The sequence below is a fragment of the Neofelis nebulosa genome, chromosome 17, assembly GCF_028018385.1.
Source record: "Neofelis nebulosa isolate mNeoNeb1 chromosome 17, mNeoNeb1.pri, whole genome shotgun sequence".
Taxonomy (NCBI): Eukaryota; Metazoa; Chordata; class Mammalia; order Carnivora; family Felidae; genus Neofelis; species Neofelis nebulosa.
Window position 1 is genome coordinate 16,790,889 of NC_080798.1, and position 25,319 is coordinate 16,816,207.

General features: G+C 38.8%; 1 protein-coding gene across 5 annotated transcripts in view; it reads right to left on the reverse strand.

Moving 5' to 3' along the window:
- Positions 1-25,319, reverse strand: part of LOC131500311 (zinc finger protein 420) — a 130,676-nt gene that overhangs the window by 24,249 nt on the left and 81,108 nt on the right. For 3 of the 5 annotated variants that reach the window (XM_058709373.1, XM_058709372.1, XM_058709371.1), the window contains exons 1-2: positions 14,705-15,028; positions 13,196-13,246 (exon numbers count right to left, since the gene is read on the reverse strand). The exons of 1 other annotated variant lie outside the window; for it this stretch is intronic. The gene's annotated coding sequence lies outside the window, so the exon portion shown is untranslated. Of the gene's footprint in view, positions 1-13,195; positions 13,247-14,704; positions 15,029-25,319 lie in introns of those variants that run through there. One more of the 5 variants, XM_058709376.1, reaches the window with a different exon arrangement.

The window sequence follows — 25,319 nt, forward strand, 5'->3', positions numbered from 1 at the left end:
ACTTTGTCAAGTGCTTTTTCTGCATCTACTGAAATGCATGAAATGATCATATGGTATTTATCCTTTCTCTTGTTGATGTGATGTATGACACTGATTAATTTGTGAATACTGAACAACCCTTGCATCTCGGGAATAAATCCCACGTGATCACGGTGAATGATTTTTTTTTTAATGTATTGTTGGATGCGGTTTGGTAGTATTTTATTGAAGAATTTTGCATCTATGTTCAACAGAGATATTGGCCTGTATTTCTTTTTTTTTAATTAAATGTTTATTTATTTTTGAAAGAGAGAGACACAGAGCATGAACAGGGGAGGGGCAGAGAGAGGGAGACACAGAATCTGAAGCAGGCTCCAGGCTCTGAGCTGTCAGCACAGAGCCTGATGCAGGGCTTGAACTCACAAACTGGGAGATCATGACCTGAGCTGAAGTTGGACGCTTAACCGACTGAGCCACCCAGATGCCCCTGTATTTCTCTTTTTTACTGGTGTCTTTATCTGGTTTTGGTCTCAGGGTAATGCTGGCCTCACAGAATGAAAGAAGAAGTTTTCCTTCCTCCTCTGTTTTTTGCAGTAGTTTGAGACTAGGCATTAACTCTTTAAATGTTTGGTAGAATTCACCTGTGAAGCCATCTGGTCCTGGAATTTCATTTATTGGGAATTTTTTGATTACTGATTCAATTTCATTGCTAGTAACCAGGCTATTCAAATTTTCTATTTTTTCCAGTTCAATTTTGGTAGTTTACATGTTTCTAGAAATTCCTCAATTTCTTCTAGGTTGTCCAGTTTGTTAGCATATAATTTTTCATAATATTCTCTTATAATCTTTTGTATTTCTGTAGTGTCAGTTATTTCTCCTTCATTTATGATTTTGTTTAGATTCCTCTTTTTTTTTTTTTGTCTTTTTGATTAGTCTGCCTAAATGTTTATTAATTTTGTTGATCTTTTCAAAGAACCAGCTATTTCTTTTTCAAGTTTCTATTTCATTTACTTGGGCTCTAATCTTTATTATTTCCTTCCTTCTACTGGTTTGGGGTCTTGTTAGTTCTCTTTCTAGCTGCTTTAGGTGTAAGTTTAAGTTGTTTATTTAAGATTTTTCTTGCTCCTTGAGGTAGGCCTGTATTGCTACAAACTTCCCTCTTAGAACAGCTTTTGCTGCATCCCAAAGGTTTTGGATCATTGTGTTTTCATTTTCATTTATCTCTATGTATTTTTTGATTTCCTCTTTTCTTGCTTGGCCCATTCATTGTTTAGTAGCATGTTACTTAACCTCCATGTATTTTGTGTTCTTTCCAGATTTTTTCTTATGGTTGATCTAGCTTAATAGTGTTGTGTTTGGAAAAGTTGCATAATAGGACTTTAATCTTTTGAATTTGTTGAAACTTGTATTTTTTTATTTTTTTAATGTTTATTCATTTTTGAGAGACAACAGCATGAGTGGGGGAGGGACAGAGAGAGGGATACACAGAATCTGAAGAAGGCTCCAGGCTCTGAGCTATCAGCATAGAGCCCAACACGAGGCATAAACTCACAGATGGCAAATCATGACTTGAGCTGAAGTTGGACACTTAACCAACTGAGCCACCGAGGTGCCACTGTTGAGACTTGTTTTATTGCCTAATATGTGATCTATTCTGGAGAACATTCCATTTGCACTTGAATAGAATGTATATTCTGCTGTTTTAGGATGGAATGTTCTGAATATATCATTTGATCCATCTGGTTGAATGTGTCTTTCAAAGCCATGGTTTCCCTATTGATTTTCTTTTGGATGATTTGTCTATTGATGTAAGTACGATGGTCAAGTCTCCTATTATTATATTACTATCAATTACTTCCTCCCTTTATGTTTGTTATTAGATGCTTTATTTATTTGGGTGTCCCATGTTTGGTGCGTAAGTATTTACAATTGATATATATTCTTGTTGGGTTGCTCCTTTTATCATTAGATAGTGTGCTTTGTCTATTTTTACATTTTTGTTGTTTTAATGTCTTATTTTGTCCGATATAAGTATTGCTACCCCAACGTTCTTTTCACTTACATTTACATGACAACTGTTCTTCTAACCCTTCACTTTCAATCTGCATGTGTCTTCAGATCTGAAATGAGTCTCCTGTATGCAACACAGAGATGGGTCTTGCATTTTTCCCCATTCTGTCACCCTATGCCTTTTGATTGCAGTGTTTAGTCCATGTACATTCAAAGTAATTATTGATGTGTGTCTCTATTGCCATTTTGTTTACTTGTTTTACATTTTGTTACAGTTGTTTTTGTATGTCTTCTCTATTCCTTTCTTCTCTCATTAGGTTTCTTTAGTGATATACTTGGATTCCTTCCTCTTTATTTTTTGGATATCTATTTCTGGTTTTCTATTTTGGTTACAATTAGGTTTGTGTATGACATCTTCTGCATATAGTGGTCTATATTAAGTTGGTGGTTGCTTAAGTTTGAACCCATTCTTTACTCCTCCCCCCTCTGCATTTTAGGTATATGGTGTCATACTTTACATCCTTTTCTTTTGTGAATCCCTTGACTGATTTTTATAGATATACTTAATTTTATTGCTTTTGTTCTTCCTACTTTTTTTTTTTTAGAGACAGAGCATGAACAGGGGAGGGTCAGAGAGAGGGAGACACAGAATCTGAAACAGGCTCCAGGCTCTGAGCTGTCAGCACAGAGCCCGATGTGGGGCTCGAACTCACGGACTGCGAGATCATGACCTGAGCCGAAGTTGGCCGCTTAACCGACTGAGCCACCCAGGCGCCCGTGTTCTTCCTACTTTATTATTACTACTTATGGTCTTTCCTTTCCACTCAGAGTCTCCTTTAACCTTCTATGTAGGGCTGGTTTAGTGGTCATGTATTTTTTTTAACTTTTTTCTGGGAAACTCTTTGTCTCTTCTTCTATTCTGAATGATAGTTCTGCCAGAGTATTCTTAACTGCAGGGTTTTCTTTCAGCACTCTATGTATATCATGGCATTCCCTTCTGGCCTGCAAAGCTTCTGCCAAAAAATAAGCTGATAGCCTTATGGGATTTTCCCTTGTATGTAACTGTTTTGTCTTCTCTTGCTTTTAGAATTTTCTCTTTACCACTCCTTTTTGCCATTTGAATTACTGTGTGTCTTGGTGTGGACCTCCGTGTGCTGATTTTGTTGGGGGTTCTCTGTGCCTCCGGATCTGGATTTGTTTCCTTTCCCAAATTTGGGAAGTTTCTGCTATTATTTCTTCAAATAAGTTTTCTACCTTCTTTGCTCTCTCTTCTCCTTCTGGGATCCTTATAAAGTGAATGTGATTACACTTGATGGTTTCAGTTTTCTGAGACTATTCTCATTTTTTAAATTATTTTTTCTCTTTCTTATTCAGCATGATTGCTTTCCATTACTCTGCCCTCCTGTTTTTTTTTTGCTTTCTCTAGCCTACTACTGATTCCATCTAGTGTATTTTTAATTTCAGTTATTGAGTTCTTCATCTCTGATTGGTTCTTTTTTATGTTTTCTCTTTGTTAAGTGTCTCACTGAGGTCCTCCACTCTTTTCTCAAGTCTAGTGAGTATCTTTATGACCATTACTTTAAATTCTCTACCACGCATATATTACTTATCTCTATTTTGCTTAGGTCTCCTGCTGTGATTTTGTTTTGTTCTTCCATTTGAGACACATTTCTTTGTCTCTTCATTTTATCTCTTTATGTCTGTTTCCATGCGTTAGGAAAGTCAGCTATGCCTACTGCTCTTAAAAGTAGCGCCTTATGGGGCGCCTGGGTGGCGCAGTCGGTTAAGCGTCCGACTTCAGCCAGGTCACGATCTCGCGGTCCGTGAGTTCGAGCCCCGCGTCGGGCTCTGGGCTGATGGCTCGGAGCCTGGAGCCTGTTTCCGATTCTGTGTCTCCCTCTCTCTCTCTGCCCCTCCCCCGTTCATGCTCTGTCTCTCTCTGTCCCAAAAATAAATTAAAAATGTTGAAAAAAAAAAAAAAAAAAAAAAAGTAGCGCCTTATGAAGAAGAGGTCCTATAGTGCCCTGCAGTGCAATGTCCCCTGTTCACCAGAACCTGGCACTTCAGGAGTGTCTTTTATGTGTGTCGCATGTGGTCTCCTGTTGTGGCTGAGCCATTTATGGACAGATTTTGGTCCCTGTGTTGTTTATGGGCAAGTTGGGGGCTGCACTGGGCTTAAGGTGAGTCACACCGGGTGTTTGCCAGAGATGCAGTGGCACCAAACTGCAGGGCACATTCCATGCACTGTCCCCTGAGAAGCTTTCGTTGGTGGGCAGGGACTGTAGTCAGACCAGAGATCTGCCCCCAGCTCACTGCTGGGGCTACAGGTAGACTGGTATATGTGGTTATCTTCCCTTCTCCCCCAGGCAGGAGTCACACTGGAGTGACTGCTGGCTCATGTCAGGGCTACTTGCACACTGCCAAGCTTGTGGCACCACTTTTGGAAAAGCTTCAGCCTAGCATATTGGAGGGGCAGGTCCTCAGGAGAATGCAGGTATTGGGTGTAGGGTATTCACAAAGTTTGCACAGGTCTGCTGTGGGAAGGGCCTGGAGCAGAGGCCTGGCTGGAAGGGGCAGATCCACAGAAATATTCAGGGACAGGGACATTGTTAGCAAATTATGTAACAAATATTAGTGCTGTACTGGCTCTCATAGGTGTCTGTGTGTGTAGGCTGGGGAAGGAAAACTGGTACCTGTCAGCCCTTTTGTTCTTGGAGATGTCTCCAAATGATTCCTGACCCTCCAGCACAAGTTCTGAGATTAGTAAACAAATCCCCCCAACATACTCCAAGCATTTTTTAAACTACTGCTTTTATCTTGTATCTCTGTGGGGCTGTTTATTGTGCTGTGTCTCTAAGAGCAGAGACTCAGTTTCCTCTCACCTCCCAACTCTCCCAGAGCCAAGCCTAGTGATTTTTAAAGTTCCAGGTGTTAAGCCCCACTATTTCCAAGAACTTATGAAATTCAGCCACTCTGATTTTCTAGTTTTGGGGTTTTTGAGAGAGAGAGAAAGAAAGAGAGACAGCACATGCATGCAAGTGGGGGAGGGGCAGAGAGAGAGAGGGAGAGAGAGAATCCCAAGCAGGCTCCACACTGTCAGCGAGATCATGACCTGAGCCAAAGTTGGATGCTTAACCAACCGACAGAACCACCCAGGTACCCCAGCCCCTCTTATTTTCAAAGACAAACGTTAAGGGGGTTCACCTCCCCATGTGGAAGTGCTTGGTGTGAGGGTCTCTCTCTTTTTTTCCCCTTTCCGTGCCTACAGCAGTGTCCTTCTCTCCCATAGTACTGTGGGTCTACTTAGCTCCCAACTGCATCTCTACCCTCCTACCCTCTACAATGTGGCCTATTCTCTACATTTAGCTGTGGAGAGTCTGTTCTGCCAGTCTTCAGGTCGTTTTGTGAATTATTTACACTGATGTGGGTTTTATCTACTTGTATCCATGGGACGAGGTGAGCTTAGGTTCCTCCTACTCTAGCATCTTCCCCAGAAGTCTTCAACTAAGTAATGTTGACAACTTTTATTTATATTTGACATTTTGAAATAAGGTCTATATATGTGTATTTATGTATGTGTATATATGTATGTGTGTGATATGTTCATGTGTGTGTACAAAATCAATGAAATTTGTTATCTACAAATGCAAACTTCTACAAGTATGTGATACTGGTAAGGAAAATATCACAAGTGGTGTTGCGATCAGTGCTGTAACTTTTTCATGTGTTTAAAAAAATCTTGATAAATTTCTGAATAAAACAAAGTATAATCTTTTCTCAATCATTCCTGGAAGATTCAGCTAATAGTAAAACCATGCAATAACAGCAACATGATGAATTCAAAAGTTTGTAAAAATCATGCAAAAATAATGTGTTATGTGAGAAGTTCTAGACCCAGTTAATTATAAACACATTCTTTTCCATAGCAATGGTCTTCATTTTACAGGTCATAGAATAATTATTTGCTGTGTACTGCAGAACATCTAGATTAGAAGTTAGCAGGGGCGCCTGGGTGGCTCAGTTGGTTAAGCATCCGACTTCGGCTCAGGTCGTGATCTCGCGGTTTGTGAGTTCGAACCCCGGGTCGGGCTCTGTGCTGACAGCTCAGAGCCTGGAGCCTGCTTCAGATTCTGTGTCTCCCTCTCTCTCTGCCCCTCCCCTGCTCACGCTCTGTCTGTCTTTCAATAATAAATAAACGTTTAAAAAAAAAAGAAGTTAGCAAACTACTGCCTACAAATATTTTTGTAAATAAATTTTACTGGAACACATCTACACTCGTTTGTTTATAAACTGTCTTTGACTACTTTCACACTACAGTAGCAGAACTGATTAACTGCAACAGAGACCATCTGGCCCATAAAGCTTAAAGTATTTACTGTCTATCCCTTTATAGAAAAGTTCTCTGTCCTGTAATTAAGATCCATGGCTTCAGTCCTTCAAAAAGCCAGAAGAGGGGCGCCTGGGTGGCGCAGTCGGTTAAGCGTCCGACTTCAGCCAGGTCACGATCTCGCGGTCCGTGAGTTCGAGCCCCGCGTCGGGCTCTGGGCTGATGGCTCGGAGCCTGGAGCCTGTTTCCGATTCTGTGTCTCCCTCTCTCTCTGCCCCTCCCCCGTTCATGCTCTGTCTCTCTCTGTCCCAAAAATAAATAAAAAACGTTGAAAAAAAAAATTAAAAAAAAAAAAAAAAAAAAAAAAAAGCCAGAAGATTTCACATTCAACTCAGTTATTTTAACATTCAAAAGCATCCAGATATATTTCTAAAACACTTTCTAGGGAGAACCACTGCCCCTATAGAAAGTCAATCATGTAGGTATTTGATAAACATTTAATTATAAATTCTACTTCTTCCACATGTGGAAAGCTCAATAGATAACTGACCATGTTAACAACCAAAAATACTTCAGATAAGATGAAAAATCATAACTTCAGCACAAAGCTAAAGACACAAGGAAATTTAAGGGTACTAACTGTAAAAAGTGCCAAGCACTTCTTAAGAGATATATAGGGGAGCTCCTGTCCCCAGCAGGGATTAAACTAAATTGTAATTTCATTAAAGGTCAATAGTCCAACCACTCCAATTAAAAGACAATGTCGGGGCGCCTGGGTGGCTTGGTCGGTTGGGCGTCTGACTGGCTTGGTCGGTTGGGCGTCCGACTTCGGCTCAGGTCATGATCTCACGGACCATGAGTTCAAGCCCCGCGTCGGGCTCTGTGCTGACAGCTCAGAGCCTGGAGCCTGTTTCGGATTCTGTGTCTCCCTCTCTCTCTGCCCCTCCCCTGTTCATGCTCTGTCTCTCTCTGTCTCAAAAATAAATAAACGTTTAAAAAAAAAAAAAAGACAATGTCAAGACAAGGAAAAAAAGCAAATTCCAACTATATGCTCTTTATAAGAAATGTGCTTTAAGTTTAAAGATATAAATGGGTTGAGGGGCGCCTGGGTGGCGCAGTCGGTTAAGCGTCCGACTTCAGCCAGGTCACGATCTCGCGGTCCGTGAGTTCGAGCCCCGCGTCAGGCTCTGGGCTGATGGCTCAGAGCCTGGAGCCTGTTTCCGCTTCTGTGTCTCCCTCTGTCTCTGCCCCTCCCCCGTTCATGCTCTGTCTCTCTCTGTCCCAAAAATAAAAATTAAAAACGTTGGGGCGCCTGGGTGGCGCAGTCGGTTAAGCGTCCGACTTCAGCCAGGTCACGATCTCACGCTCCGTGAGTTCGAGCCCCGCGTCAGGCTCTGGGCTGATGGCTCGGAGCCTGGAGCCTGTTTCCAATTCTGTGTCTCCCTCTCTCTCTGCCCCTCCCCCGTTCATGCTCTGTCTCTCTCTGTCCCAAAAATAAAAAAAATAAAAAATAAAAAATAAATAAAAAAAAAAAAAAAACGTTGAAAAAAAAAAAATTAAAAAAAAAAAAAGATATAAATGGGTTGAAAGTAAAATTGTGGAGGAAGATACACCATATAAATACTAAGCATAAGAAAACCTACATACCTATATTAATATAAGACAACAAACACATGAAAAGATGCTCAAATCACTGATCATCAGGGAAATACAAATCAAAACCACAATGAAATATCACCTCACATCTGTCAGAATGGCTAAAATCAACAATATAAGAAACAACAGGTCGTGGCGAGGATGTGGTGAAAGGGGAACCCCTGTGCACTGTTGGCAGGAATGCAAACTGGTGCAGCCACTCTGGAAAATAGAATGGAGATTCCTCAAAAAGCTAAAAATAGAACTACCCCACAATCCAGCAATTACACTATTGGACATTTATCCAAAGAATACAAAAATACAAATTTGAAAAAAAAAAATTTAATTCAAAGGGATTCATGCACACTAATGTTTATACAAGCACTGTCAACAATAGCCAAACTATAGAAACAGCCCAAGTATCCACTGACTGATGAATGGATAAAGAAGATGTAGTGTATATGTGGGTTTACACACACACACACACACACACACACACACACACACACTGGAATATTACTCAGCCATAAAAAGAATGAAATCTTGTAATTTGCAACAACATGGATGGAGCTAGAGAGTATTACACTAAGCAAAATACCTCAGTCCAAGAAAGACAAATACCGTAAGATTTCACTATATGTAGAATTTAAAAAACAAAACAAATGAACAAAGGGAAAAGAAAAGAAAGTCAAACCAAGAAACAGACTCTTAACTATAGAGAACAAACTGATGGTTACCAGAGGTGAAGTAGCTGGGAGGATTGGTAACATAGGTGATAGAGATTAAGGAGTGCACTTGCTGAGATGAGCATTGGGTCTTGTATGGAAGTGCTGAATCACTATATTATACACCAGAAAGTAATATTACACTGTATCTTAATTAACTGAAATTTAAATAAAAACTTAAAAAAAAAAAGAGAGGCAGAAAAGATATACCTCCACCATTTTATAGTAGTAAGCATACGAAAGCCTGTGTAGCTGTAGTAATATAAGACAAAACAGAGATCAAGACAGAGTAATATAAGAGAAAAAGAGGACAAATTCATCAAGAAGACAGAAATCCTAAAAGTACACAGATTTAATAAAGCATCAAAATATATGAAGCAAAAACTAACAGAACTAAAGGAAGAAATGGACAGATCCACAATCAGTTTTAGAAATTTTAACATCTTTCTCTCAGTAACTAACAGAACAAGTAGATGAAAATGTCAGTAACAATACAGAGGATTTATATACACTATCAAGAACCTTGACAAAATTGATACCACACCCACTATCAAAAAAGGAGCTGAAAATAGTTGAGCTGCTAGTTGTCAGAAAAACTAAGACAATAAGCCAAAATGAAAGTAACAGTCAAGCTTTTAAATACTTACTAGTCAAGTAAAGCACCCAAAGAAAGCACTAGCTCTCACACTGTTCTATTTTCCCCCATGGAACAGCCCTTACAGAGGGTCAGATGGATCAGCACAGATGTAGAGAATCGTTTCACTGCCAACGGAGTACCACACAAAAGCCTTCTCCCATTTCAGGGACCAGGGCCACAGAATCCAAAAGGAACCAAATCAGAGGGGATAAAGAGGATCCCATAGGCCAAAGATGAACAATCGGAGTATGAAAAAGAACAGTAATTGCTATAGAGTGACACATGTAAAATATAATTAAATCCACAAGTCCATAAAAATAATTCTTTTAAAGTTTCTTTATTTATTTTGAGAGAGAGAGAGAAAATGAGCGGGGGGAGCAGAGAGAGGGAGAGAGAGAGAATCTCAAGCAGGCTCTGCACTGTTGGCATGGAACTTGATGCAGGGCTTGAACTCACAAATCATGAGATCATGAGCTGAGCCAAAATCAAGAGTCAGACACTTGACTGAGCCACCTAGACGTCCCATATATAATAATTTAAAAGGAAAACACAGGATGAACTTTCAAAGATGCTGAAAAATAATGAGAAAAATCAAGCTTTTATCCTAATATTTTTTTACATAAGTTATACTTCAGAGTAACCAAGACACTGATGACAGGATGGTTCCCTTTACAGAAGTATTCTAGCTAATAACTGCAGAAGAAATGACAGAATTACAGTATCATTTTATGACTCCTGATAAAATAATAAATTCCAAGAAAAGACAACCTATGGCTGCTAATATCACATAAAGGAAAACAACCAAATGTTATGCACCATGTCATAGATATACGCACCATTATGTACAAAGGATTAGTACAAAGCAAACAAGCAAAACCACAAAAAAAACCTCATCAAGCCTCTAGAATTAAATACCAGTTTAGAAGAAATACAAAACATGTTAAATGACACAACACATAAGCAAGCAACAAAATCCAGAATATGGGTAAGTTTATAAGAAAACTCTGTTTCTGGAACAAATAAACTGTAAGAGAAGAGAAAGAAAGATCAAGAAACATATCACACTATTACACTAAATAGACTAAATAGGCATTGTTGGATCTCAATTCTAATGCATATTTATGGACAATAGGAGAAATCTTAATACTGACTGGCTATTTCATAACATTAAGACAGTAGCAAGGATTTTTTTTAAGTAGTAATGATATTGTGCTTATGTTCTTTAAATAAAAAGCTCTTATCTTTTAGAAACACGTATTAAAATATTTGTGGATGAAATTTCATATCTGCAATTTACTTCAAAATAATCCTTTTTTTTGTGAGGAGAGGGATCTAGAGATGAAACATGTTTAGCTATAAACTGATATTTGCTGAAGGTGAGTGATGGGTAGGGTACAGGGGGATGCACTACACCATACTTTTTACTTTCATATATGTTTGAAATTTTCTATAAACTTTACAGAAAAAGTTTCCATTTTATTATTGCTCAAGAGTTGTAATTCAGGTAGAATCTATGTCAAAAACCACAACATAAGCTAAAAGTAGGCCACTTCTAGAAATCTGAAAGATAAACCTTTACAAATAGAAACCATACATACTGTTATTGATTGCTATATTATACAATGGAAAAATATTGGGGCAAAAACCAAATGCCCACTCAGAAGACTGGGTGAATAGGGGCACCTGGGTGGCTCAGTCGGTTAAGCATCCAACATCAGTTCAGGCCATGGTCTCATGGTTTGTGGGTTTGAGCCCTACATTGGGCTCTGAGTAACAGCTCAGAGCCTGGAGACTGCTTTGGATTCTGTGTCTCCCTCTCTCTCTCTCTGCCCCGCCCCCTCGCCACTCACACCCTCTTTCTGTCTCTCAAAAATGAATAAATGTTAAAAAAAATTTTTTTTAATAAAAATTAAAAGACTGGGTGAATAAACTATTACTGCCAATCAAGAAATAGATAATTATAAAATAGAATAAGAAAGATCTCTCTAGGCTGCTAAAAAATGATCTCCAGAATACATTAAACATATGAGAAAGAAAAAGATATAGTGTAGTATACGTACAATACTCCCTTTTAATTACATACATATACATACAAACACATATACATAAACCTGTACCATTTAAAAGAAAAATAGAAGAACAAACCAAAGAGAAGTACAGGTAGTTATCTATAGAAGGAAAAAGGGAACAGGGTGGAAAGGACAGGAATGGATACCAGACTTCTCTGAATTTACCTTGTCTGTAGTTTTTATTTTGGAAATAAATAAATATTTTATATAATTTTAAAATAAAATTAAATCAAAGGGGGGGGGGGATCACTAAAAGTATAAGATGAAACAAATGAGCCTAACTGTAGGACAGGTTTTATCCTATTGAACTCCAGGAAGTCTTGATTGTTTTTCTGTATTCAGATGGTTAGTAAAAATATTGGTATTGTTAGTTTGACACTCTCTCCGCCAATCCAATAGAAGGCAGAAAAGGAAAAGAGAATAGGGAACAGATGGGACAAGATGATGGATTTGACCCAAACCACATCAATAATCACACTAAATATAAATGGTATAAATACTTTAATTATAAGACAGAAATTGTCAAACTGTATAAAAACTGAATATGGCCAACAAAAAATGCCCCCTAATACCAGAACACAAACAGGTTAAAAAAAAAAAAGGATAGAAAAAGATATTGCATGCTAACACAAACGAAAAGAAAGCTGGAGTGGCAACATTAAGTATCAGACAAAGTAGATGCTCAGAGCAAAGACTACTACCAGGAATAAAGAAGAGCATTTCATAAGGATAAAGGGATCGATTTACCATTAGGACATACTATCTAAAACATTTATGATCTAATAACAGAGTTTCAAAATACATGAAACAGAAACCCATAGAAATTACAAGGAGAAAGAAATAAATCCAAGACAGAAAATCAGTAAAGTTACAGAGGATTTAAGCAATGCTATCAACCTACCTTACCTAGCTGACATTTATGGAACATTCCACTCAACAACAGCAGAATAGTCTTTCTAAGTGCATACCAAACATTTACTAAGATAGACCACACATTTTGGGGTCACAAAACCAATCTTAATGAATTTTAAAGAATTCAAGTCATACAATGTATTTCTCTGAACACAATGGAATGAAATCAGTAACAAAAAGATCTCATAATACCCAAAAACTAAATAACATATTTCTAAATAACCCATAAATCAAAGAAGAAATCAAGAGGCTAATTAGAAAGGAGTTTGAACTGAAGGCAGAATAAATAAGATTGGCAAGTGATACCTTTTGAGCTGGGCCTATGATGGTTCATTATACTTTTGTGTACGTTTGAAAATTAATAAACAGGAAAAGTAAAAAAAAAAAACCCATAATACTGCTATGTCAGAAATAACACAATATAGGGGTGCCTGGGTGGCTCAGTCAATTAAGCGTCTGACTTCAGCTCAGGTCATGATCTCACAGCTTGTGGGTTCAAGCCCCATGTGGGGTTCTGTGCTGACAGCTCAGAGCCTGGAGTCGGCTTCAGATTCTGTCTCCCTCTCTCAGCCCCTCCCCCACTTGTGCACTTGTGCTGTCTCTCTCTCTCTCTCTCTCTCTCAAAAATAAACATTTAAAAAAATTTTTTAAAAAGAACACAATATTATCTCCTTTTAAAATGTATGAATCTCAAATCCATACTTCCTCAATTTAACCATTATTGGGAAGTATTTATCATAATTAACCACACATATTCCATGCTCCCAATCTACAGAAAATTGCCTTGCCACCTCCATCATTTGAGAAAGCTTAACTAGGAAATTTCAAAAAGAAAACAAAGATTCCTATATCCTGAAAAAATAAAAGCATTTCCGGAAACTAAGAGGTAACATCTACTCACCTTGGACTTTGGTTTTGAATGTGTAACAGCCATTTTTTCCTCTTCTGGGCTCTACTCTCAGGAAAAGAAAAACCAATCATGAGACACTTGGCCTTTCTTAGGATATACTCTAAATCAGAATACACTCTCTTTCCCCTCCCCCATCTACCCTTCATTTAATGTGGAGGAAAATCAGAAGACTAGAACTTTCTGTATCGGAAAGAAGGTCCAAGATCACAGCTGTCCTGGGCTAGAATTTATTTCCGGATTCAAAACTGTCCACTGGAGATAGAGCCCTGCAGTGAAGTGCCACAGGCCCTACAGTGTGTGACTGACTGGCTCCTCTAGCACATTCTCTGGAACCCCATTACATTTCCAAATGGCCTGTTTTGAAGGTGCTATCTGCTGTGGTTTAGAAGTAACTCAGTCTTCATTCAGAGGCTCAAATTTCTGACTTCCTTCCTTCCTGTCATTTTTCTCCATTCAGTATCCTTAAGGCTATAAGGTGAGAGGACACCTGGGCCGCAGGGAACCCACATCTACAATCCCACTGTGAACTAAGGATGAATACAGAAATGAAGCAATATAGGCCATGTGTGAAGGAGAGGTGGGGGTGGGGGGGAGTCACTGAGGTCAGAAGAGAAAGAGGTCAAGTTCTTTAAGGACAAAGTCACAAGAGATTCATGATACAAAGGCAGACAGCCCCAGAATGAACCCCCAAAATACAAACGCCCAAATTTATCTGTGTATCTCACTAAACTCCCATAAGGTCACAGGCTATAATATATATATATAAATGACTAGACAAAGTCACGCACAATCACATTTCCATAGTCAAGCAGCCAGAGTCACAACTGCCAAATTAATGTTATATCCTCAGACCACCTTTTGTCTTTAAAATCCAATCATATACAGAGCATATACACACTCCAGCACATCCAAGCACCCTATCAGAGATACCCATGGCCCAAAACACACTTTCACAACACTTTACTCTCTTCACACAGTCATGAGAAAGTGGCACACTCACAGTCCCACAGTCACATATATGGCACGCACTCAAAGAGAAAAACACAACCGTACCAGGTCAAGGAAAACAAGTGGACACAAACACCGTTGTCACAGTATCACTCTCATAACGCCTCAAAATCGCAAGGAAGCCCCAGTAATACACAAAATACACAATCGTATTAATAACCTCAAAATGACCCAAGTCCATCTAAACACCCTGTCACAGCAGTCCTGTCGCACAGCTCACGGTCACAAGCAAACCACCAGTCACACAAGAGGTACACACACACTCACACTGTCACATGGCACATTCCCCGTCAGGTAAGCACGCGGTCACAAATACACTGTGACAGCAGTTATTACTCAGAGCTGCAACTCTCACTCACGCAAACGCTCACACACAAAACCAGAGCCGCATACGTCCATTCGCCCATACCAGTATCAGGCACAAAACGGCAAGAAACCGCCACACACACAATTCCAGTGACGCTTCCGCCTCAGCATTCCGGACATCCTCACCTCGACAGAAGCTGCAGTTCAGGATCCAGGATCTGGCGCCTGGGGTCCAAGCCCCGATTTCGGGTTCGCCCGCCCAACGGGAGCCGGGCCAAGCTCCTCCAGACGTTGCCCTCCCCACGCGAGGCCCCCAAATCGCACGAACAAACGGAAATGAAGCCGCATTGGGGACGCGGCGGCTCTGGGAAATGTAGTCCAACACCAGGAAGCCTGCGGCTGGCCGGCCGGGACGCAGGGAGGCCCAGTCTACTAACCCTCCCCTCGGTTCGTGGATTCCGCCGCTCGAACCCGCTCGCCCAAAGGCCGCGCCGCGGGTGTTTCTGGGAGTGCCCGCCTGAGCTCAATGCGCAGGCGTCGGGCGCGCCCTAGTGGAGTGATTGGGCCAGGAGACTGCTAGGGTGTGGAGCAGTCTAGGGTCTTACCGGATTTGCAGAAGGCGGGACCCTCAGGCGGGCAGGTGCCGGTGGGGGGGGGGGGGGGGGGGGAGCAGGAACTGAGGCGGGGACAAGCCGGAGCCTCAGACTCGCAGAGACCCTCGGGGTATCTTGACAGGCCCTTCGTGTATCTGTGTGTGAGACCACACCGGATACAGTCGGGCGGACTGGGAGTTCCTCGGCGGCTGGGTGTGTGGTTGTATGCTTCATGCTTTTGGGTGAGGTGGTTCGTGCTTGAAGCTGCATGGTAATGACATTTTCTAACTGTGGGATTGGCTGACAGAAGAAGGGACCTCTGCTGTTGTGGTTTGTTTTTGTCCATAATTAACAATGGTTGCGTGACTGATGATGATTTGTGTTATGCAAACATGCTTTTCTCCTGCCTTTATTTTAGTGTCTGTAGGACTCGCAGAAGAGCATGTGTGTGACTGAAAAACCGATAAGATGGTGAAGTTACTTCTTTCTTGAACACTAATTTGATCTGGTTAAAAAAAAAAGTTATCAATTTATCTGACAAACAATTTAGACATGATCTTTCTGTTGGATCCAATATACGTGTTATGGGGAAGAACGCAAAATCAACAGTTTTGTTTGCGAGAAACATGATTTCAAAGCCAGTCCTCGCATAACTGCCTTTTCCTCTGACACAGTCCCACGAAGTAGGCATCCATTCTTTTCTAATATTATGGGGACATTATTGGTTAAGGTTGAGAGGCCATGGACTAATAAAATAATAAAATAACTTTATACATAAAAAGATGTTACCGTGGTTCACAGAGAGAGAGAAACTTAAAGTTGTACGTTTTTTTGGTAAGCCTGAACTTGTCTCATGGCTTTTTTTTTTTTTTTTTTTTTTTTAATGACAAAAGTTTGAACTTCCAGTACAGAGGCGGATAGAATTGTAAATGCACCACTCTTCCGGGGTTGGGGGAGTGGAATAATAAAACTTCCTCTTTCAGGACCTTATACTGAACACTTTGATCTCTTCCCAGTAATGTGACTGTATTAGCAAGTTTGGTGCCCAGGATTGTTGAGTGAATGAACCTGTGTACAGTAATCCACTATAAATGTGAAATAAAGATGGTCAAATTGCACTGACTTAGAGTGGGTCAAAGTGACCAAAAAATTGGTCCAAATCAAGGTTGTACATTGCACTGGATGGACCTATCTTTACACAGACACACACCCCACACAAATACATTTATTTCTTACATATCTAGAAGCTGGGAAGTTCAAGATCATATACAGATGGATTTGGTGCCTGGTGAGAGCCCCTTCCTTGTTTGTAAACCTTCCTTCCTATCATGTCCCTGTTTCCTTACATGGTAGAGAGAAAACATACCTTTTTAGTTTCTTTAAATGGGAGCAGTGTTCCTTTCACCTGCTTTCATGTTTCACAATGACATTTCTGATGAATCTAGAATGTTTATCTTGTAGAACAGCTAACATTCTGGATATGTTTTGTCATGAACAGGTTAAGTTTAAATATATTTGGCAAGAATACTATGGGTGGTGGTGTGTTCTTCCTATTGCATGACATCAAGAAGCAGACAATTTGAGTTTGATCCATTTTGGTGATACTAAATTTGATCCATTTGGTTCAAGTAGTGTGTGGACCTGATCTCTTTCTGGTAAGTCAAGAAGCCAGTCAAGAAGTAATTTGTCTTTGTAAGTCAAGAAGTAATCTGATGGGGATATTTTGAGACCATTTTACACATAGCCTTTTAACTAATGGTTTTAGAATTTATTGATGATCCTTGCCTAAATAAGTTCTTAAATTTGGGGCTACAATGGTGATTTTTTCATGTTATCATTCCTTCTTTTGTGTATAAGAGCTTTGCTTCCTCCTCCCCCTCTCCCTCTTCTGTTTTTTCTGTTTTAAGTATCACTATGATTCATGGATTTTTTTTTCCATTCAGAGTATTTTAGCTCTTTGTTATCATCATTCTTTATGTTGCTCATATTGTCCCAAATTTGGCCTCTCAAGCTGGCTCGTATGTCCTCATTTGTCTTTGAGCACTTCCTTACTTTTTGACACAGATATTCCAGACTCACATTGTACAGACCTGGAATTAGCCACTTTCTTAGAATTTTTAAGATGATATTTTCAAATGTATGTCCTTAATAAAGTTAAGTAATTTGTGGTAAACATGCAGTGGAATGTTATACACCTGATGAACTTGAGTTTATAAAGATTATAAATTTTAAATTAACAAAAATTAATCTTAAAGCTTTACTCAGCATTATATCAGTGACATATGTCAATATTAATTATTAATGTTTTATGTCATAAATGTGAATGGCTAGATAGATACTATTCCATTGTTCAGATTTATCACAATTTATTTGAATCATTTCTCTCTGGTGAATATGTTGAAACCATTAGCTAACAAAGCCCAGGTGTTTGATTAACAAGAATCATATTTGACAATTTTACTTGAGAAGTTGCCTTAAAAGTTCCAGTACAAGGGTGCTTGGCTGGAGTGCTTGGGTGGCTCAGTCAGTTAAACTGTGCCTCAGGTCATGATCTCACAGTTCCTGAGTTCGAGCCCTGCATCAGACTCACTGCTGTCAGTGCAGAGCCTGCTTAGAATTCTCTGTCCCTCTCTCTCTCTCTGTCAAAAATAAATAGGGGCGCCTGGTGGCATCCGACTTCAGCTCAGGTAATGATTTCATGTCGGGCCCTGTGCTGACAGCTCAGAGCCTGGAACCTGCTTGGGATTCTGTGTCTCCCTCTCTCTCTGCCCCTCTCCTGCTTGTGCTCTGTCTCTCTCTGCCTCAAAAATAAATAAAAACATTTTTTAAAAATTAAAAATAAATAAATAAAAACACATAAAATTTTTTTTTTAAAACAAGGGTGCTTTGGGGCACCTGGGTGGCTCAGTCGGTTAAGCGGCCAACTTCGGCTCAGGTCATGATCTCGCGGTCCATGAGTTCGAGCCCCGCGTCGGGCTCTGTGCTGACAGCTCAGAGCCTGGAGCCTGTTTCAGATTCTGTGTCTCCCTCTCTCTGACCCTCCCCGTTCATGCTCTGTCTCTCTCTGTCTCAAAAATAAATAAACGTTAAAAAAAAGAAAAAAAAAAAACAAGGGTGCTTCTCTGTCTCAATTGGGTGGAGTATGTGACTCTTCATCTTGGGCTGTAAACTCGGACCCACGTTAGGTATAGAGATTACTTAAAAATAAAATCTAAAAAAAAAAAAACCACAACCCTCCATATTGTTTAAAAAAAAAAGTTACAGTACAGTGGGGAAAATTGAGTCCACTTCAGGATGACTTACCAAAAGAATTTCACTTTCACTCCCTCTTTTGATCTGTAGCATTCAAAGGTAGTTTCTATTAAATATTGAGTAGATACAAAAAGAACACTAATGAAATGCATGTAAGGTATAATGATTCACAATACAGCAAAACACTGTATACCAACTACCTATTTTAAGAAAGAGGATGTTACTGTTAACTTTGAAGATCCTATTCCTTTTCCTTTCTCCTCAAATACAACAATTATCTACAATTTTGTGTTAAAATTCTGTTGCTTTTCTTTATAATTTCAACTATTCAACCCCAAAATATGTTGTTTAGCTATGCATATTTTTGAGTTTTGTATAAATATTTTATGCATTCTGTGACTTGCTTTTTTTTGTCACTATAAGATCCTGAGATTTAGCTATATAGCTATAATTCATTTTCCTTGCTGTATGGTGGTCCATTGTATGTCTTTATCACAGTTTTTAACTGATTCTCTATTGATAGAAATGTAGGTTGTTTCAAAATTTGATATTATACAGCTGCTATAAACATTCTTGTACATATTTACTAATGGATATGCAGAGATTTCTCTAGGGCAGAGGCTGGAAAACTTTTTCTGTAAAAGGAAATATAGGAAATATATTAGGCTTTGTAGGTCATATGGTTTCTGTCACAGCCACTCAATTTTGCCATTGTAGCATGAAAGCAGCCATGGACAGTAGGCAAGAGAATGGGTGTGGCTGTATTCCAATAAAACTTTATTTACAAAGACAGGCAGTAGTAGGATTAGCTTATGAGCTATAATTTGCCAACCACTGTTCTAGGATATCTATTAGGAATATGGTATTACTGAACATAGGATATTTGGAGCATGCAAATATCTTCAACTTTACTAGGAAATATGCAATATTTTCCAAGGGAAATTTTCCAAAAAGCCTCTCACACTCTGTCTCTCAAAAATAAATAAACATTAAAAAAATTTTTTTAGGGGCACCTGGGTGGCTCAGTTGGTTGAGTGGCTGACTTCAGCTCAGGTCATGATCTCACAGTTCATGAGTTTGAGCCCTGCATTGGGCTCTGTGATGACAGCTCAGAGCCCGGAGCCTGCTTCAGATTCTGTGTCTCCCTCTCTGTCCCTCCCCTGCTCATGCTCTGTCTCTGTCTCAAAAATAAATAAACATTTAAAAAAATTTTTTTATTATTTGGGATATATATGTTTCTTAATTTTTTTTAACATTTATTTATTTTTGAGAGACAGAGCATGAGTGGGGGAAGGGCAGAGAGAGGGAGACAGAATCTGAAGCAGGCTCCAGGCTCTGAGTTGTCAGCATAGAGCCTAAGGTGGCACTCAAACTCACAAACCATGAGATCATGACCTGAGCTGAAGTTGGACACTTTACTGACTGAGCAGCCCAGGTGCCCTGGGGATGTTTATATTTCATATGTGTCAAACATCTAGTTTATAGCTTGTTTTTTCATTATTTAGTGATCTTTTAATAAATAGAAGCAGTCTGTTTTGGGTCACCTGGGTGGCTCACTCAGGTAAGTGGCTGACTCTTGACTTTGGCTCAGGTCATGATCTCATGGTTGTGAGATCAAGCCCCATATCCAGCTCCATGCTGGGCATGAAGCCTGCTTGAGATTCTCTCTCCCTCTGCCCCTCCCCTGCTCTTGTGCATGCATTGTCTCTCTCTCTCAAAAACAAAAACAAAAAAAATTAAAACTACTCTGTTTTAATGTCCAATTTATTTAATTTTTCTTTATGTCTTGTAATTTTTTATGTTTTGTTTAAGAAGCTCTGCTCTAGGGGCGCCTGGGTGGCTCAGTCGGTTAAGTGTGGGACTTTGCCTCAGGTCATGATCTTGCAGTTCATGGGTTCAAGCCCTACGTTGGGCTCTGTGCTGACAGCTCAGAGCCTGGAGCTTGCTTCAGATTCTGTGTCTCCCTCTCTCTCTGCCCCTCCACCACTCACGCTCTGTCTTATCTCTCAAAACTAAACAAACATTAAAGAAAACGGGGCGCCTGGATGGCACAGTCAGTTAAGCGTCCGACTTCAGCCAGGTCACGATCTCGCGGTCCGTGAGTTCGAGCCCCGCGTCAGGCTCTGGGCTGATGGCTCGGAGCCTGGAGCCTGTTTCCGATTCTGTGTCTCCCTCTCTCTCTGCCCCTCCCCCGTTCATGCTCTGTCTCTCTCTGTCCCAAAAATAAATAAAAAAACATTAAAAAAAAATTTAAAAAAAAAAATTATTCTCTATACCAAGGTCATAATTTCAGTTTTCTACATTATCTTCCTAAAGCTTTATAGTTTTGCCTTACACAATTTTTTTTTGTTATAAAATCTCTTAGAATGGGGGCGCCTGGGTTGCTTATTTGAGTGTCCAACTCTTGATTTTGGCTCAGGTCATGATTTCAGGGTAGTGAGATAAAGCCCCGTGTCAGATAGCATGGAGCTTGTTTAAGATTCTCTCTCTCTCTCTCTCTCTCTCTGCCCTTCTCCCATGCGCTTCCATGCTAAAAAATAGAAATAAGTAAATAATAATACAAAGATAAAAGCTCTTGGAATCAAACTCTTTCTGTAAGATAAAGAAGGGGTACAACATGTGTGTGTATGTGTATGTGTATGTGTACATGTACCAATTGTCTTACATTATGAAAAGGCTATCCTTTCCCCTCTTACTGACAGTAATAAACTGGTCTGTTGGGGCAGTTTTTATTCAATTCTGTGGTCAATTCATTATTCCCAGCAATATATATATGCTCTTAATTAACATAGTGTTATAATAATTTTTGGTATATGATAATACAAAGACCTATTTGGGACCTTATTAATCCTCTTCATTATATAGCTCTTTTACTGTTCCCTTTATTTCTTATTCTTTCTTATTGCTTTGCTTTCTTTCAGTTTATTCTACAATTTTTTCTCACATTTTAAGTTGGATACTTAGGTAATTAATCTTTATACTTCTAACATAAATTCTTAAGGTTGTAACTTTTCCTTTATGTACTACTTTGGCTGCATCCTACAAATTTTGGTATGTAGTAGTCTCATCATGCACTTTTAAATTCTTCTTTTTAAATTTACGATATGATTTTTGCACCCATAAAGAATTTGGAAGGATATTTCTTAAGCATATGGATTTTTTTCTAATTATTCTTTGATGGCTTATTATCTAACATAACTTTTGTGAGCACTGAAGTTGGTCTATATGAAATGAGTCCATTGAAGGGTGTCTGGGTGGCTCAGTGGGTTGAACATCCAACTCTTGATTTAGGCTCAGGGCATGATCCCAGGGTCATGGGACTGAGCCCTGCTTCAGCCTCCACACTGAGCGTGGAGCCTGCTTAACACTCTCTGTCTTCCTCTGCCCCTCTCCCTCACTCATACTCTTTCTCTAAAGTTAAAAAAAATAAAATTAGTCCATTGAAATTTTTTCAGATTTGCTTTGTGGCCTAATATATGTCTGTTTTTTCTGAATATTCAATATATCTTTAAAAATAATTTGTCTTCTGCAGTTATTGTGTATATATAGTATTTTTAAAAATGTATCCATTAGATTAAGCTTATAAGTTTTTGGTCTAAATCCTCTATAATCTTATTGATTTTTGTCTCTCATGTATCAATTAGTAAAAGAAATATGCAAAATCTCCTACTATGGTTTTGATTTTATTTTTTCCTTGTTTTACTAATTTTCGTTTAAATGTGTATATTTGGTAACATAAGTTTAGAATTTATGTATTCTTGGAGATGTAATCATTTCATCATTATGTACTGATCTTTTTATAATGCTATTATTTAAGTCTATTTTATCTAATATTAACATAGCTACATCAACTTTCTTTTATATATGTTTAATGTAGGTGCCCCTACATCAACTTTCTTTTCATTAGTATTTTGACTGATGTTTTTTCAGGAGTTCCCTCATTTTCAGCCTTTCTGTGTGATTCTCTCTTTTTTTTTTTTTTTTCAACGTTTTTTATTTATTTTTGGGACAGAGAGAGACAGAGCATGAACGGGGGAGGGGCAGAGAGAGAGGGAGACACAGAATCGGAAACAGGCTCCAGGCTCCGAGCCATCAGCCCAGAGCCTGACGCGGGGCTCGAACTCACGGACCGCGAGATCGTGACCTGGCTGAAGTCGGAGGCTTAACCGACTGCGCCACCCAGGCGCCCCTGTGTGATTCTCTTAATGTGTCTCTTGACAATAGCATATAATTAGATTTTATTTATCCAATCAGACATTTACTGACATATTTGTATTTATTTCTACCATTTTATCACATCACTATATATGTCATATGTAACCCTTTAATATTTCCATTTTCCCCCTTTATTCCTTCTTTTGATTGTTCCCCTCTCCCTTTATTTCCTCCTCTTTTGGAAGGTATATATTCTATTTTGGTGCCTTTGCTAAAACTTTAATTTAACAGGACATACCTGGGGCACCTAGGTGGCTCAGTCAGTTAAGCATCCAACTTCAGCTCAGGTCATGATCTCACAGTTCATGGTTTCGAGCCCCATGTCAGGCTCTATGCTGAACAGTTCAGAGCCTGGAGACTGCTTCAGATTCTGTGTGTGTGTCTCTCTCTTTGCCCCTTCACCCCTCGTGTTCTCTCTCTCTCTCTCTCTCTCTCTCTCTCTCAAAAATAAACATTAAAAAAAAAAGAAAGAAAATCAAATTGGAGACATTCTCCAAAGATGGACTTATAGTCATCAAAAGTGTCAAGATTATAAAAGGGCAAGACTGAGAAACTTTCAGACTAAAGAAGATTAAAGAGACATGACATTTCAACACAATGTGTGATTCTGAACTGAATCCTTTAGTGCAAATGACATTATTGGCATACCTGGTGAAACTTGGATGGAATCTAATATAGATGGTAGTAATGTATTAATATTAATTTCTTGATTTTGATAATATATTGTGGTTATGTAGGGACATCTTCAGTGGTGATGTGGCATTAGGTCAGCAATTTAGTCTCAAATGGTTCAGGGAAAAAAAGCTCTTTGCACTATATTTGCAACTTTTCTGTGATTTTGAGATTTGATAGATGGATTTTTTTTTAAGTATGGTGCAGTCTTTAAAAATATCTTGTGAGTTATACTTCTAATCTTAAAATAATTTTTAAAATTCAAATTGAAGCTCCATAGGCCATATATTGGTGCTTCCAAACAGTGAAGTTATTCTTGGCTTTTGATGGATCATAAAATCTTAAGATTGTTCCCCCATAAGGTGATTGACCTTATTTACCTGGAGATTTCTAGTGTGACTTGTCTGGAGCTACTAAGTAAGCCTGATTGTTCATGGCTTCTTTTTCACCCAGGTTGGCCATTTCTAGATTCTACTTCTCTCCCAGGAAGAAATGATCAAGTCTCAAATGAGTTTTAAATAATGTGTTTCTTTTACTTTTTTATTCTGCACTGCAGATAAAGTAGGTCACAATAATCTCAACAATAAGATGAGAAACTAAATGGATACAAATATGTCAGGAAAAAATATAAATTAGTAAGACCATGCAAAAATTGCAATTAGACTATACAGAAATAAGTTAATTTAGAATTGAGCTTTAAATTTGAATCTGACCTTCAAAGGAAAAACAAATTAGGACATAAAATTAGCAAGATTGATTACATAGTTTATGTTGTCTTCCATTTATAAAGCTAATTAATATCTCAGAGGAAAATAAACAATTTTCATGGATATAAAGTAAAGGGCTTTTGCATAATTTTGAAGTTGTGGCCCATAGTCTTTCCTAAGCCGTCTTTACTTTGGTCTCAAAAAATGAAGTGTTTCTCCTCTCAAAAATATTGTATTATCTTTTCTATTCTTGATCCCATTTTTTCCTGTGTCTTCTAGGACATTTCTTCATCTGTTAATACTTAAATATATGAAATAGTTCTTTCTTTACACATTCCCCTTTCTTTACTTATGTCACTTTCCATATCCTAGGAGAAAAACAATTCTTCTATGTGTCCCTATTAGTTAATTCTGATAATAATAGAGGTTAAGTGCATAGACTTTAGAGATAAAAAGGTTTCAATCCTGGCTCCATCACTTTATGTGTGACCATGGGCAAGTTACTTAAATTGTCACTACCTTAGTTTTATCACCTAAAGATGAGTCTAAATTTTTGGATGGTGGGTTTTTTTTTTTTTTGAGAATTAATGAGTTGTTACATATAACTTGTTTAGAGCAGTGATTGGTACTATTAAGTGTTGAATTAATGTTTGTCAGATTTTTTCTGTCCGGAATAGTACTAACTTAGATCTTGGTGATATCTTTCTATCTCATCCCATTTGTATTATTTTTGTAAGAAAGTCCTCAAAGTATAGGATGTATGAAAGTAAGGATGCCTCACTTTCTTATTTCCGTTACAAATGATTTTTTTCTTATTCTGTACTCTTTTGGAAGTTAGGTTTTTGGTTTTTTTGTTATTTTGTTAGTTTTATAAGAAGGAAAGTTAAAATCTGGTCTTCATGACTTTTATTTTTTTTTAAGAAATTTGAAATCTCAGGGTGCCTGGGTGGCTCAGTCAGTTAAGTGTCCGACTCTTGGTTTCAGCTCAGGTCACGATCCCGCAGTTCATGAGTTCGAGCCCCATGTCAGTCTCTGTGCTGACAGCTCAGAGCCTGGAGCTTGTTTTGGTTTCTGTGTCTCCCTCTCTCTGCCCTTCCTCTGCTCACTCTGTCTCCCTCTCTCTCTCAAAAATAAATAAACATTAAAAAAATTAAAGAAAAGAAATCTGAAATCTCTTCTTTAGCTTCATAAATCCTAATAGGGATCCTTCATAGATCCTAATGGGGTTGGGGGGGAGGGGCTCGATCCCATGAACAGAGAGATCATGACCTGAGCCAAAATCAAGAGTAGGATGCTATTTTGGGATGAGCACTGGGTGTTGTATGGAAACCAATTTGACAATAAATTTCATATATTGAAAAA